This window comes from Ranitomeya variabilis, chromosome 2 (assembly GCF_051348905.1).
Source record: "Ranitomeya variabilis isolate aRanVar5 chromosome 2, aRanVar5.hap1, whole genome shotgun sequence".
In the NCBI taxonomy this organism is placed as follows: Eukaryota; Metazoa; Chordata; class Amphibia; order Anura; family Dendrobatidae; genus Ranitomeya; species Ranitomeya variabilis.
Genome location: NC_135233.1, coordinates 1016790306 through 1016805066, shown reverse-complemented (window position 1 = coordinate 1016805066; position 14761 = coordinate 1016790306).

Below are 14761 nucleotides of genomic sequence, written 5' to 3'. Positions count from 1 at the left end.
GCTTAATCTGTGTAAGGATTTATGCAGCCAAGCTGGAATCTCTGGAGAGGCAGATATACCCTCCATGTCTTTAGTTAGATGTGGAGTTTTTGTATTCTCTGTGGTGGATATTTTCTAGTGTTTTAATACTGACCACATAGTACTCTGTCCTATCCTTTCTATTTAGCTAGAGCGGCCCTCCTTTGCTAAATCCTGATTTCAGTCTGCGTATGTTATTTCCCTCTCCTCTCACAGTTAATATTTGTGGGGGGCTGTCTATCCTTTGGGGATTTTCTCTGAGGCAAGATAGTTTTCCGTTTTCTATCTCTAGGGGTATTTAGTCCTCCGGCTGTGTCGAGATGTCTAGGGAGTGTTAGGTACATTCCACAGCTTCTTCTAGTTGCGGTGTTAAGTTCAGGGTCTGCGGTCAGTACAGGTACCACCTTCTCTAGAGTACGTCTCATGCTGCTCCTAGGCCACCAGATCATAACACAGTATATTGCCCAGTGACGTAGTATATTGCCCAGTGACGTAGTATATTGCCCAGTGACGTAGTATATTGCCCAGTGATGTAGTATATTGCCCAGCGACGTAGTATATTGCCCAGTGACGTAGTATATTGCCCAGTGACGTAGTATACAGCACAGAGCCACGCAGTATATTGCCCAGTGACATAGTATATTGCACAGCGACGTAGTATATTGCCCAGCCACGTATGTCACAGGTTAAAAAATAACAATTAAACATACCTTCCGATCCGAGGGCCCATTGTAGTTCTAACATACTCAACATACTTGTAGTTCTGTCGCCTGTGCGCGGTACAGGCGACAGCTTCCGGTCCCAGGGTGTCATGACGTCGCGGTCACATGACCGTGTCGTCATGGCAGGTCCTGCTCGCGCAGGCGCGCATGGCCTGTGACGATGTCGCGGTCACATGACCATGACGTCATGGCAGGTCCTTCTGCCATACGATCCTTGCTACCGGAACCTGCTGCTTGCACAGAGCGGTTACCGGAGGGTGGCGAAGAGCAGGAAAGGCGGCGGAAGGTGAGTATATAATGATTTTTTAAAATTATTTTTAACATTAGATCCTTTTACTATTGACGCTGCATAGGCAGCGTCAATAGTAAAAACTTGGTCACACAGGGTTAATAGCGGCGGTAACGGAGTGAGTTACCCGCGGCATTACGCGGTCCGTTATCGCTGGCATTAACCTTGTGTGAGCCGTGACTGCGGGGAGTATGGAGTGGCCACCCGGCACTGACTGCAGGGGAGTAGGGAGGGACTAATTGGACTGTGGCCGTCGCTGATTGGTCACGGCAGCCATGACAGGCAGCTGGCGAGACCAATCAGCGAATGAATAACCGTGACGGAAGTTGCCGACAGAAGGACAGACAAAGACGGAAGTATCCCTTAGACAATTATATATATATAGATTATTAAATGACGCTCTAGGCGCCAATTTCTAACAGCAGTATTCTCTTATGAACATGAAAAAATACCTTGAGACACGCTAATACCATAAAAACACTACAAATGCATGCAATAAAGGTCATAAACAAATTATTTTTCATATTAGAAATTATGTGATTCATAGTCCATGTGTGTCAAATAACAACAATATCCCTCACCTCTCCATCGTTCTGCCCCATGCCATAATCCATGTCTGGGGGATAAATAGTTTTCAACCTGGACGGTGTCAAGATGCGACCGTCCAGGCTGAGAACCACTGGTGGATGAGCTGCTACGAGCGCAGCCTCAGCGACTAGTGGTGATGTCATCGAATATACCGCCAGTCATTGAGGCTGCATTCCCAGCAGGGCTGAACTGCGGTGACCTCAGGACTGTGAAAAAAAGCCAGTGATGAGGTCACGGTGACAGCCCCCAGCTGTCATCTTTAGCAAGGTTGGTTGTCAAAAATGGGGGGGACCCCACGCAGTTTGTTTAAATTGTTTAATTTAAAAAAACAGAGTGGGGACCCCTCTATTCTTGATAACCAGCCTTGCTGAAGCTGACAGCTGAGGGTTGCAGCCCCCAGCTGTGAGTTTTGCCTGGCTGGTTATAATAAATAGAGGAGAACCCACTCTGGATTTTTTTTTAATTATTTATTTACAGCGCAGGAGCTGGCTGATGAATACTCCCATCAGCCACTCCTGCTGTCATTGTTCTCACTTGAATAGAACTCTCATCATTCTCCACTGCTCGCGCTGATCGCTGGCAGAGCAGGGGAGAATGATGAGAGCCATCTTCAACCGGGACATGTCACATGGATGGCATCTCAGTGTGTCATCCGTGTGCAGGTGTGCGGGACGTTTTGCAGTCTGTGCTGACAGTACGAAATGGAGAAGACCGTGTTTCGGGATACCAAGAAACGATACTTCTTGGATAACTCGGACGCCTCTCACACAGCCAAACCAGATCTCACGCTTTGCACTGATGAGGGGCAGTACCCCGAAACACAATGTCTGCAAATTGAGATTCTGGTTTGGCTATTATCCTAAGTCATATGACAAGGCTCGTTAAAGGGTCAACATTGACATTGACTTGTAGGATTGCTACCTTCCAATAGGTGGCACTAGAGTTCTAGTTCTCTTCCTCTCTGAAAAGACAATTTGCATAAAACCAGGAGTGGAACAATCAGAGGAAAAATATAATAGAAACATGTCACCTCTTCTATATTTATCACCCACTCGTGGTTTTGGCTTACAAATACTGAGGTAAAAAACCCACCAACTACTCAATGTGTGAATGTCGCCTTACGGTTCCTGCAAAGTGGATGGGTTTTATAGAAATCTCCTGCCCACTGTGCTTTTTTTACATTGCGCAAACAGACTGACGGAGTGTTTTTTTTAAATCAACATCATGTCAGTTTCTCTTGCGGTACATTGAGTATTAAGCCTATATTTTCCCACAGACTTGCATTAGATGTGGAACATACAGTATGCAGGTAAAAAGCGCACATGTGTGTTTTTAGTGCCCTTTCGATTTTGATACGCACAGAAAATGCATAAAATCCACATATGACTGTATCAATAAAGTTTTGTCAAAGCCAAATACCATAAAGTATAAAAAGAGCAGCTTTAAAACATGACACACCAAAAAGAGACAAATGAAAAAAATAAAAGCAACAAAACGTATTTAAAACTTCAAGGAACCTAATTTACATAATAAATGCAGAAATGCAGCAGAAAATCTGCAACATTAAACACTCATTGTGGGAACATAGCCTAGGAATTACTGACTTTTAACATTAAAAATGCAAAAAAAGGAAATAATAAACAAAAGACACAGTAACCTATGCGTATTTTTTTTACCCATAGAGATCCATGAAGAGTTTATGCCACAAACTGCATCCTGCGCCTGTACAAAAAAAAGAAGTCAAGCAAAGAAAGAAAAGAAGACACGAATAGACAAGAAAGACAAGAAAATAAATAAAAAGAGACACGAAAAGGGACCCAATTTTTTGTAAATAATCTGCACGTGAAGGCACCTGTTATAACTCTGTTGTCAGAATACCAGGGGCTCCTTTCCTGTCCCTACCGATAGGTGCCCTAGCTATCCCTGCTCCACTGGTTACTTCTGATGGTGAAGATGCTGGGGTCATGTACCTTGCTAACTTCCTGAATCAGCCCTATATCTGTCCCCCTCCCCCAACAAGGGAAGTGGGCAGTAATAGTGCCTGTATATACACAAACCAGACTAACAAGGGAGGACATACAGGGATAACTGAAAATACCAAACATAAACTCACAAAGAAAAGAGAGAAACACTGGGGAAAAAAGGAAGGAAAACCAAATTGGAGAGGATGAGGATTTTGCACACAGCCGAAACACCTAGCAACGGTCTCAAATCAACATTCTAACTGCCTCTAGAAAACAATTGATTTCTCCACTCCTCATCAGGTGGTACAAGACTAACACTCGCAATCCAGATTGCTAGAGGCGAATATATATAAGAGAGGGGAGTGGTCAACACTGAACAGCTGAGATCATCCAAGCAGGAAAGCTTAAGAGACTCTAAACTGAATAGGTTAACCCCTGCACTGTTAACAGAAACCTGTACCATTTAATATGATGGTGAAGTGCTTTTAACCAGTGCAAGAGTATCTGAAATCAGACGCTGGGGTCTTCTGGCCCCTCTTTGTCGTGGTAAACTCGTGACAGCACCTTTTTGAGGTTTTTTTTTTTTTTTTGCAAAATTAAATTCTAACTCACTGAACAGTTAGTTTTTATTTACATTTAAACAATGTACTTACACAAAGAATATTCTCCAGATACTGAAACACAGGGCACCCTTTAGTTATGTGCATACAGGGTCTTTTTACAGTTTTTAGAGAGCAAAATGAAAGGAAACTAAGAGCAAACTCGACAAATCCTTCTCAAAACTGCAAAACTCTACTAGTGACTTAATGAATTCGGCCCATATTCCCCGCAATATGAACCAGAATTGCTGCTCAAATCAGGGACTAAAGTCACATTTCTGGCAAAAGTTACGTGCTAAAGTGGCGTAACTGTTGATGAATTTGGTGGGTAAATGGTGCTATGTCCCATCCATGGCCTGCACACTTTGGAGTAGTTTTGTAAGCAGGTGACCAGATGCAACGAGCAGACAAGCACAAGGCAGTTAAAGACAACAAACCATTTATTGCTTCCAGTTAGGTGGGAATCTGTGGAACTGGGGAAGTGGTTTAACAATAGAAAACAGCACAAACACAAGTGGGTTATACAATGCAAAACATACATTAGTCTTACAGTTCAACCAGAATAATTGGGGAAGTCTCTTAAAGTATTATACTGGTGTCTCGCTGACAGGGGTGATACACTTGTTCCTGGGAGAGCTGCTAATATAGCTCCTTTTGACACAATGGCCCTAGCGGGGGGTCACCAGGTTTTCCCGCTAGGCCGCAAGTCCTCGTAACGAAGTCTATGAAGGAACAGAGACTCCTTCGCCATAGTCGACCCCCACCCCTCCTGTTGTCCTAGCCCAGACCGACCTCTGTACTGTACATTAGTGCCAGAAGCGATGGCCTGGCTGACTCGTGTCTCTTTCCTATCACCCCATGCGTCCTCCCTCGGTCAAAGTATCCTCTTGGATTTTTGATGATTGACCCAATGGCGGGTATCTCCTGGACCTGGGGGAAAGAGGGCTGGGCTCCGGCTCTCGGCTGGAATCGTCTGGCCTTTGAAATTTAACCTGCATATAGATTGGGGATTTGGACCTTGACCGCTGCAGTCTGGACTCTGGGTCTTGACTGGCATAGATCTGGTCCTCAATCTCAGTGGGCGTTCTCCAGGCTCCGTCTGACAGCAGCCAGCACCCTGTGGGCGCAAGCTTTCCAATGAGGCCTGTCACTCTGGCTTCAGCGTCGTCCCTGGTCCACATTCGCACCTCTCCTTCTGTTAGCGCCAAATCACCCCGCAGTTTGACGCACAGGAACGTTATATCCGGAAGCTTCATCATCAAAGGCATGTGACCGGGTGACGCATTTGAATACGTCCCCCATGCAACTCTTCCAGTGATGGTTCCGTTTGGTCCCTTCTAGCGAGTAGGTGGTAGCCTGCACACACTGATGACACATCACGCAGGGGCTCTTCAGGAGTACCAAAAATTGCAAACTTTTTGCAAAACTTCACAAAGAACCTGTTGTAAACAGTCTGATGAATCGGCCCCCGGGATCAGTTCAGCTTTTTATCCACTCTAAACAGTGCTGCATTTCTTCCTATGCAAAACAAGGCAACGCCAAGGAGGAGGCATAAAGGGTCAGCCTACAATTGTGAAACATGGACCATTCTCACATTAGAGCTCCATAGGTCGGGCTGAGTCTTCTAATGCGAGGACGGTCCATGTTTCATGAATATGTGAAACCGGCCTTAAGGTCCAAACCTCATATTCAGTGATAGTTTACACTGGGACAACTAATGGAGCGTGCCTTAGGTGTAACTAAAAGACTGATCATTTGGCTTCTGGTGAGTTGATTTTGCTAGTCAATGTAGGGGCATCCTGCTAATCTTTGTTTTTTTAACACAGAGGTCTGGATGTAGGATACCACTTATGCCTATATAATGGCCATCATCAGAAGGCATCTAGTAATGTGGGGAAATCTGCCCAGTGTCATCCCACTGGGTTGACTGAAAACACAGTGTGCATGTACTCTACGGGGCTGTTCACACTGTGTTAAGATTTCCATCTGAATTCTGTACCTTATCATGTTCTTTTGCCATTTGAAAAAAACAGACACTGATGGAAATGCATGCAAAGTTTCATACTTTGCAAAAAAGAAAAGAAAAAGTAAAGTCCTACCTCTTGGTATAATAATACAGGTGGGATAGGGCACAACAATTTGCACATCCTTCCTCCTTAAAAGAAATCTTCTTCTGTCCTGCCACCTGTTCATTCAGGACTACTCACAAGCCCACTGACTCCATTAGCCCCAGGGATTTGCTGTCCACTCCGGCAGAGCACCTGGAACTGGGCACCTGCCCCTCATGTAATTCCATGTCCACCGACATCGTGATGTCGGAAGACCAAGCCTGCTCCATGGTACCTGGCCCAAGCCCTAGACGTTGTTGGAAAAGCCATCAGGGATCTACATTAGGTGGGCCTCTAACCTGAATATTTGGCCCATGCTGCCCCTAGCAACCCACATCACATGTGTTATGCTGTAAGAATCAGGCTGCACTCAGATGTCACCCGAGTGCAGTCCTATTTAAGTGTGACGATTCAAAGAGGGAAAACGGAGAGTGGACCCTCTAGACCGCGACGATGCACCCCTCACGGACGAGCTGACCAGATAGACCGCCCCCTATACAGGGAGAGTTAGGGGCAGGCCAGTGAGGGACTATCGCCACGGAAGCTGGAGGACCAGGACGGGAGAAGACCAAGAAGAGGCGGAGATAGTAGGACCACAGGATAGGTGAGTACTGCAGAGAAACAGGACTGATGGGTAAAACAGGACTGATGGGTAAAACAGGACTGATGGGTAAACTGCAGCAGTGAAGAAGGAAACATCCAGCTCAACGAGATAGTGAAAAAACGTGTCGTTCCTTTATTCACTTCAATAATATATGTGAAGGATAAAAACATTAGCAACAACAGGAATAAAAACAGTATCAACGCGTTTCTGGTGACAGAGCACCCTTAGTGAAAAAACGTGTCATGACTATCTCGTTGAGCTGGATGTTTCCTTCTCCCTTGATCCTTCTACGCCCTGACACAGCGGTTCCGTGCTCCGAGTATCCAGAGATGTCAACTATGGTGAGCTGGACTTTGCTTTGCTCTATTATAAACTGCAGCAGTACAGGGACTGGCGGAGGAACTGAGCAAACGCAGAGGCTAGCAGGATACAGGAAAGACAGGATAAACCCAAAGTCAGAGGGAAAACGAACTTCACAGAGACTAAGAGCGGCCAGGAACACCTGAAGGAACAAATGATAACCAGGCACAGAGGGACGGCAGGAAGCAGTTTAACCCCTTCATGACCTTGGGATTTTTCGTTTTTCCATGTTCGTTTTTCACTCCCCTCCTTCCCAGAGCCATAATTTTTTTTATTTTTCCGTCAATTTGGCCATGTGAGGGCTTATTTTTTGCGGGATGAGTTGTACTTTTGAACGACATCATTGGTTTTACCATGTCGTGTACTAGAAAATGGGGAAAAAATTCCAAGTGCGGTGACATTGCAAAAAAAGTGCAATCCCACACTTGTTTTTTGCTTGGCTTTTTTGCTAGGTTCACTAAATGCTAAAACTGACCTGCCATTATGATTCTTCAGGTCAGTACGAGTTCATAGACACCTAACATGACTAGGTTATTTTTTACCTAAGTGGTGAAAAAAAATTGTAAACTTTGCTAAAAAAAAAAAATTTAAAAAAAATGGCGCCATTTTCCGATACTCGTAGTGTCTCCATTTTTCATGATCTGGGGTCGGTTGAGGGCTTATTTTTTGCGTGCCGAGCTGGCGTTTTTAATGATAGCATTTTGGTGCAGATACGTTTTTTTGATCGCCCGTTATTGCATTTTAATGCAATGTCGTGGCGACAAAAAAAACGTAATTATGGCGTTTCGAATTTTTTTCTCTCTACGCTGTTAAGCGATCAGGTTAATGCTTTTTTATTGATAGATCGGGCGATTCTGAGCGTGACGATACCAAATATGTGTAGGTTTGATTTTTTTTTTATTGATTTATTTTGATTGGGGCAAAAGGGGGGTGATTTAAACTTTTATATATTTTTTTCACATTTTTTTTAACTTTTGCCATGCTTCAATAGCCTCCATGGGAGGCTAGAAGCAGGCACAGCACGATCGGCTCTGCTACATAGCAGCGATCTGCTGTTCGCTGCTATGTAGCAGAAAATCAGGTGTGCTGTGAGCGCCAACCACAGGGTGGCGCTCACAGCTGCCGGGGATCAGTAACCATAGAGGTCTCAAGGACCTCTATGGTTACCATTCAGAAGCATCGCCGACCTCCGATCATGTGATGGGGGTCGGCGATGCCGTCATTTCCGGCCGCCCGGCCGGATGCGGTAGTTAAATGCGGTAGTTAAACGCTGTCTGCGTTTGACAGCGGCATATAACTAGTTAATAGGTGCGGGCAGATCGCGATTCTGCCCGCGCCTATTGCGGGCACATGTCAGCTGTTCAAAACAGCTGACATGTCTCGGCTTTGATGCGGGCTTACCGCCGGAGCCTGCATCAAAGCGGGGCTTCTGACCTCGGACGTACTATCCTGTCCGAGGTCAGAAAGGGGTTAAATACCTAAAGGCAGGGTAGCACTTCCGGGTAACAGACCATAGAGGAGATGAAGAGGAGCGCCAACAGAAGATCAGAAGTGCACAAGCGCAGCACTGAACCTGGTATGCGCGCACACACGAGAAGCAGAGGCCGGGAGCGAGCGAGGAGGCGGCAGCAGCGGTATGATAGTACCCCCGTCTTTACATCCCTCCCTCCTCTTTAGGCCAGAAAGAAACTTAGCTAAAATTCGGGGAGCCTGAATATTCTCCCGAGGCTCCCAGGATCTCTCCTCAGGACCGAAACCCTTCCAGTCGACCAAAAACAAAGTTCTACCTCTAATTTTTTTCATGGCCAAAATGTCCTTAACCTCAAAAACATTGTCTGCGGAAACAGGCGAAGGTGAAGAAAGAGTCGAGGTATGAAACCGATTAAAAACTACAAGCTTAAGGAGAGATACATGAAAGGAATTAGGGATACAAAGAGAGGCAGGTAACTTAAGTTTGTAAGAAACGTTGTTAATACGTGCCAAAACCTCAAAAGGACCAATATAACGGGGACCCAGTTTATGTGAAGGGATTTTAAGGCGAATAAATCTAAAAGAAAGCCAGACCTTATCCCCAGGATGGAACACAGGAGAATCGAGACACCTTTTATCTGCATGCCTCTTCATCCTATGCTGAGCTAGTTCGAGAGCAAACTTGGTCTCCTGCCAAACTCTGGAGAATTCTCTAGACAGAAGATCTGCCGCCGGCACAGTAGAGACAGGAGGAACTGGTAGAGGAAGACCAGGGTGTTGTCTGTAGACGACAAAAAATGGAGATTTGGTAGAAGCTTCGCTGGTGTGGTTATTATAAGAAAACTCGGCCCATGGTAGTAAGTCAGACCAATCATTTTGATAAGCGTTGGAGAAATGCCGGAGATAAGTAATCAGGATCTGATTGGTATGCTCCACTTGGCCGTTGGACTGTGGATGACAGGCCGAAGAAAAATCAAGGGAAATGTTCAATGACTTACAGAGAGATCTCCAGAAACGAGCGGTGAACTGAACTCCCCGGTCAGAAACAATGTGCTGTGGAAGACCATGAATGCGAAAAATATGTTGAACAAAAATCTTCGCCAGTTCAGGAGCCGAAGGCAGACCAGGAAGAGCAATGAAATGTGCCATTTTAGAAAAACAGTCCACAACCACGAGGATGACGGTACAACCACAGGAACGAGGCAGATCAGTTAAGAAATCCATTGCGATATGTTGCCACGGAGCGGTAGGCACTGGAAGAGGAAGAAGAAGCCCGGAAGGAAGCCGCCTGGGTACTTTGTTCTTGGCACAGGAAGGACAAGAGACCACAAAAGCTTGGACATCCTTCAAAAGAGTCGGCCACCAGTAGTAACGAGATATTAGATCAAGAGTTTTCTTGAAACAGACATGTCCCGCTAGCTTGGAAGCATGTCCCCAGAGTAACACACGTCTCCTGTTCCTCTCAGAAACAAAAGTCTTACCCGGAGGTAAAGAGGTCATAGATACTGGAGCAAGTGTGATGATTTTAGCGGGGTCAATGATGTGCGAGGACTCCTCCTCAGCGTCCACCGACAAGAAGGACCTGGATAGAGCATCAGCTTTGAAGTTCTTTTCTCCAGGCAGGAAGCGAAGTTCAAAGTCAAATCGGGCAAAGAACAAGGCCCACCTGGCCTGTCGGGGATTCAGTCGGTGCGCTGAACGGATGTATGCCAAATTCTTATGATCCGTAAAGATGACAAAGGGATGTAAGGCTCCTTCCAACAGATATCTCCACTCCTCTAAAGCCAATTTAATGGCCAAAAGTTCTCTGTCGCCAATGGAATAATTTCATTCAGAAGAAGAGAAAGTCTTGGAGAAGAAACCACAGGGCACAAGACGGCCAGTAGAAGACTTCTGAGAAAGCACAGCTCCAGCACCGACAGCAGAGGCGTCAACCTCTAGGAAGAAGGATTTATTAGCTTCAGGGCGATGGAGTAAAGGAGCGGAGGCGAATGCTTCTTTGAGAGAATGAAAAGCCTTTTCAGCCTCTGCTGGCCAAAGACGAGGATTGGCACCCTTCTTTATCAAAGAAGAGATTGAAGCCGACAAGGAGGAGAAATGAGGAATAAATTGCCGATAGTAATTTGCGAATCCTAGAAAACGCTGAATCACCTTAACCCCAAGCGGACGTGGCCAATTGAGTACGGCAGAAACTTTAGCCGGATCCATACACAGACCAGAATCAGAGATGATGAAGCCTAGGAACGGTAGGGACGACTGTTCGAAGGCACACTTCTCAAGTTTAGCATACAGATGATTCTCCCTCAGACGGAGAAGAACTTGCCGCACATGTCTCCTATGAGAAAGCAGATCCGGTGAAAATACAAGGATGTCGTCCAAGTACACCACCACACAGGTGTAAACTAGGTCCCGAAAAACATCATTCACCAACTCTTGAAAAACTGCAGGAGCATTACATAAGCCAAAAGGCATCACCAAATACTCATAATGACAGTCTCTGGTGTTAAACGCAGTCTTCCATTCATTTCCCGAACAAATTCGGATCAAGTTGTAGGCTCCTCTGAGATCCAGTTTAGTGAAGATTCGTGCTCCACGCAGACGATCAAAATGTTCTGGGATGAGAGGAAGTGGATACTTGTTTTTAATGGTGATGTTATTGAGGTCACGGTAATCAATGCAGGGACGAAGGGACGAAGAGGAGGACTTCCGTATAAAGCCTCTGGCCAGATTCTCTTGAATGTATTCAGACATGGCTTGAGTCTCGGAGGGTGGGTGACAGAGGACAAATACGACCTCTAGGAGGAGTAGAGCCAGATACAAGATCTATCGGACAGTCGTATGGGCGATGCGGAGGTAAGACCTCTGCTTCCTTTTTGTTGAAAACGTCCGAAAAAGAGTGATAAGCTGCGGGTAGGTTCGCTAGTTCCGGAGCAGAGGGAGGGAGACTAGCAGGCTTGATGGGAAGCAGGCATCTGTTTTGACAAAACTGTCCCCAGGATAGGACGTCCCCAGTACGCCAATTCAGAGTAGGTTCATGGTTTCTTAGCCAGGGGAGTCCTAAAAGAAATGCATGGGATAAAGACGGTAAAACATAAAATGCCAACTTTTCTCAATGTAAAGCTCCAATTTGAATCTCAATCTCCTCTGTGACAGAAGAAATGACCTCCCGCAAAGGGTGACAGTCGACAGAAGCTATTTGCCTAGGAACCTCCAAGGATCTGACAGGAATCCCAAGCCTCTCGACCAGCTCAAGTTAAACAAAATTCCCAGCTGCACCAGAATCTACATAAGCCTCAAGAGAGAAGCGACTGGAACCCATGTGTAAAATGACAGGCAAAATCAAAGGTGGAGAGGAATCATGGCTACCTAGGGAGGCCTCTCTTACTTGACCTAGGCGGAGGCGTTTCCCGGCTTCTGGGGACAAGAACGCAGAAGATGAGAAGCGCTGCCACAATAAAAGCATAAGCCCTGTGCGAGTCTCTCCTTTCGGCGTTGCTCGGCAGGCTTGAGTCGATCAACCTGCATAGGCTCAGGGGAAGAAGAGGAAGAAACTGCAGTGGTTTGGGAAAGAGAAGTACCACGTGTAACGGAGGATAAACGAGGAGGTCTCCTCTCTCTCTGACAACCTCACGAAAACGCTCCTGGAACCGCAAATCAATCGCCAAAGAGATAAGGTCATCTAAAGCAGAAGGAGTATCCCGCCCTGCCAGCTCATCCTTAATGCGGGAAGACAAACCTCACCAAAATGCTCCCACCAAAGCCTCATTATTCCAACCTAAATCAGAGGACAGCGTCTGGAAACGGATGGCATATTGAGCTACAGAAAGGGTCCCCTAACTAAGGTTGAAAAGGGACTCAGTAGTCGATACCAGACGACCAGGTTCATCAAACACCTTGCGGAAGGTGTCTAAAAAAAAAAGCAAGTTGAGAAACCACTGGATCATCTCGCTCCCAAAGAGGGTTCACCCAAGCCAAAGCCTCGCCCTCCAAATGGGACACCATAAAAGCCACCTTAGATCGTTCAGTTGGGTACAGTAGTGGGGATAATTCAAAGTGTAGTTGACACTGGTTGAGAAACCCGCGACATAATTTAGGATCCCCACCATACCGAGGTGGCCTGGCAAGACGGGGCGAGGGCTGAGGAGCGGACGCCTGTACAGGAGCAGAAGCGGCAGTCTGAAGAGAGAGAAGTCGATTATCGACAGAGGCCATAAAATTCAAAATATGGGACTGAGTGTTCCGTTGTTGACTTAACTCTTGCTGAAGAGACGCCAACTGAGTAGCGTTACCAGGGTCGGTAGACTGTAACGTCGCAAGACGAGACTCCATGTTCTTGAGAAAGGACATGATTCTAGTCTGGTTCTCCCGCCAAAAAAGTAACTCCTTTTGAGTGGCAGAGACACCAGCGGGGTCCATGGCCTGGTTATACTGTTATGCTGTAAGAATCAGGCTGCACTCAGATGTCACCCGAGTGCAGTCCTATTTAAGTGTGACGATTCAAAGAGGGAAAACGGAGAGTGGACCCTCTAGACCGCGACGACGAACCCCTCACGGACGAGCTGACCAGATAGACTGCCCCCTATACAGGGAGAGTTAGGGGCAGGCCCGTGAGGGACTATCGCCATGGAAGCTGGAGGACCAGGACGGGAGAAGACCAAGAAGAGGCGGAGATAGTAGGACCACAGGATAGGTGAGTACTGCAGAGGAAACAGGACTGATGAGGAAACAGGACTGATGGGTAAAACAGGACTGATGGGTAAAACAGGACTGATGGGTAAACTGCAGCAGTACAGGGACTGGCGGAGGAACTGAGGAAACGCAGAGGCTAGCAGGATACAGGAAAGACAGGATAAACCAAAAGTCAGAGGGAAAACGAACTTCACAGAGACTAAGAGCGGCCAGGAACACCTGAAGGAACAAATGATAACCAGGCACAGAGGGACGGTAGGAAGCAGTTTAAATACCTAAAGGCAGGGTAGCACTTCCGGGTAACAGACCTCCAGAACCATAGAGAGGACAATAAGGAGGAGGTACTAGTCCTCCAGGACCATAAAGGAGATGAAGAGGAGCGCCAACAGAAGATCAGAAGTGCACACGTGCAGCACTGAACCTGGTATGCACGCGCGCACGAGAAGCAGAGGCCGGGAGCGAGCGAGGAGGCGGCAACAGCGGTATGATAACATGCACCTGTACTCTCCTCAACACTTCAGTGGCTGACACTGAATTCCCCCCAACCAGGAAGTGCGCCCCTTCTTACCATCACTACTGCCCACCCACTGGGCTAATCCTAACCATAAAGGGAACCTGTCAGCAGGATTGAGCTCAGTAACCTACAGACACTGTCAGGTCAATGATTTAGATGAAGGAATTGAGGGTAAACTGATTAAATTTGCTGATGACACAAAGCTAGGAGGGATAGCTAATACTAGAGAAGAGAGAGAGAGTATTCAAAAAGATATAAATAAACTGGAGCAGTGGGCTGCAACTAACAGAATGGTTTTTAACAGGGAAAAATGCAAAGTACTACATCTGGGCAATAAAAATGAAAAAAGCATATACAAAATGGGAGGAATAGAGCGAGGCAACAGCACATGTGAAAAATACTTTTATACTAATAGATCACAGACTGAACATGAGTCAACAGTGTGATGCAGCAGCAAAAAAAGGGCAAATATAATTCTGGGATGTATTACCAGAAGCATACAGTCTAGATCACGTGAAGTCATTCTTCCCCTCTACTCCTCTTTGGTCAGACCTCATCTGGAATACTGTGTCCAGTTTTGGGCACCACATTTTAAAAAAGACATCACCAAACTGGAGCAAGTTCGGAGAAGAGCGACTAGAATGGTGACCGGTCTGCAAATTATGTTCTATGAGGAACGGTTACAGGATTTGGGAATGTTTAGCTTGCAGAAAAGAAGACTGAGAGGAGGCTTAATAGCTGTCTACAAATATCTCAAGGACTGTCACATTGTAGAAGGATCATCTTTAGGGCTCATTTCCACTGGCGAGAGACAAATCGGTCCGTAATCTGGACCC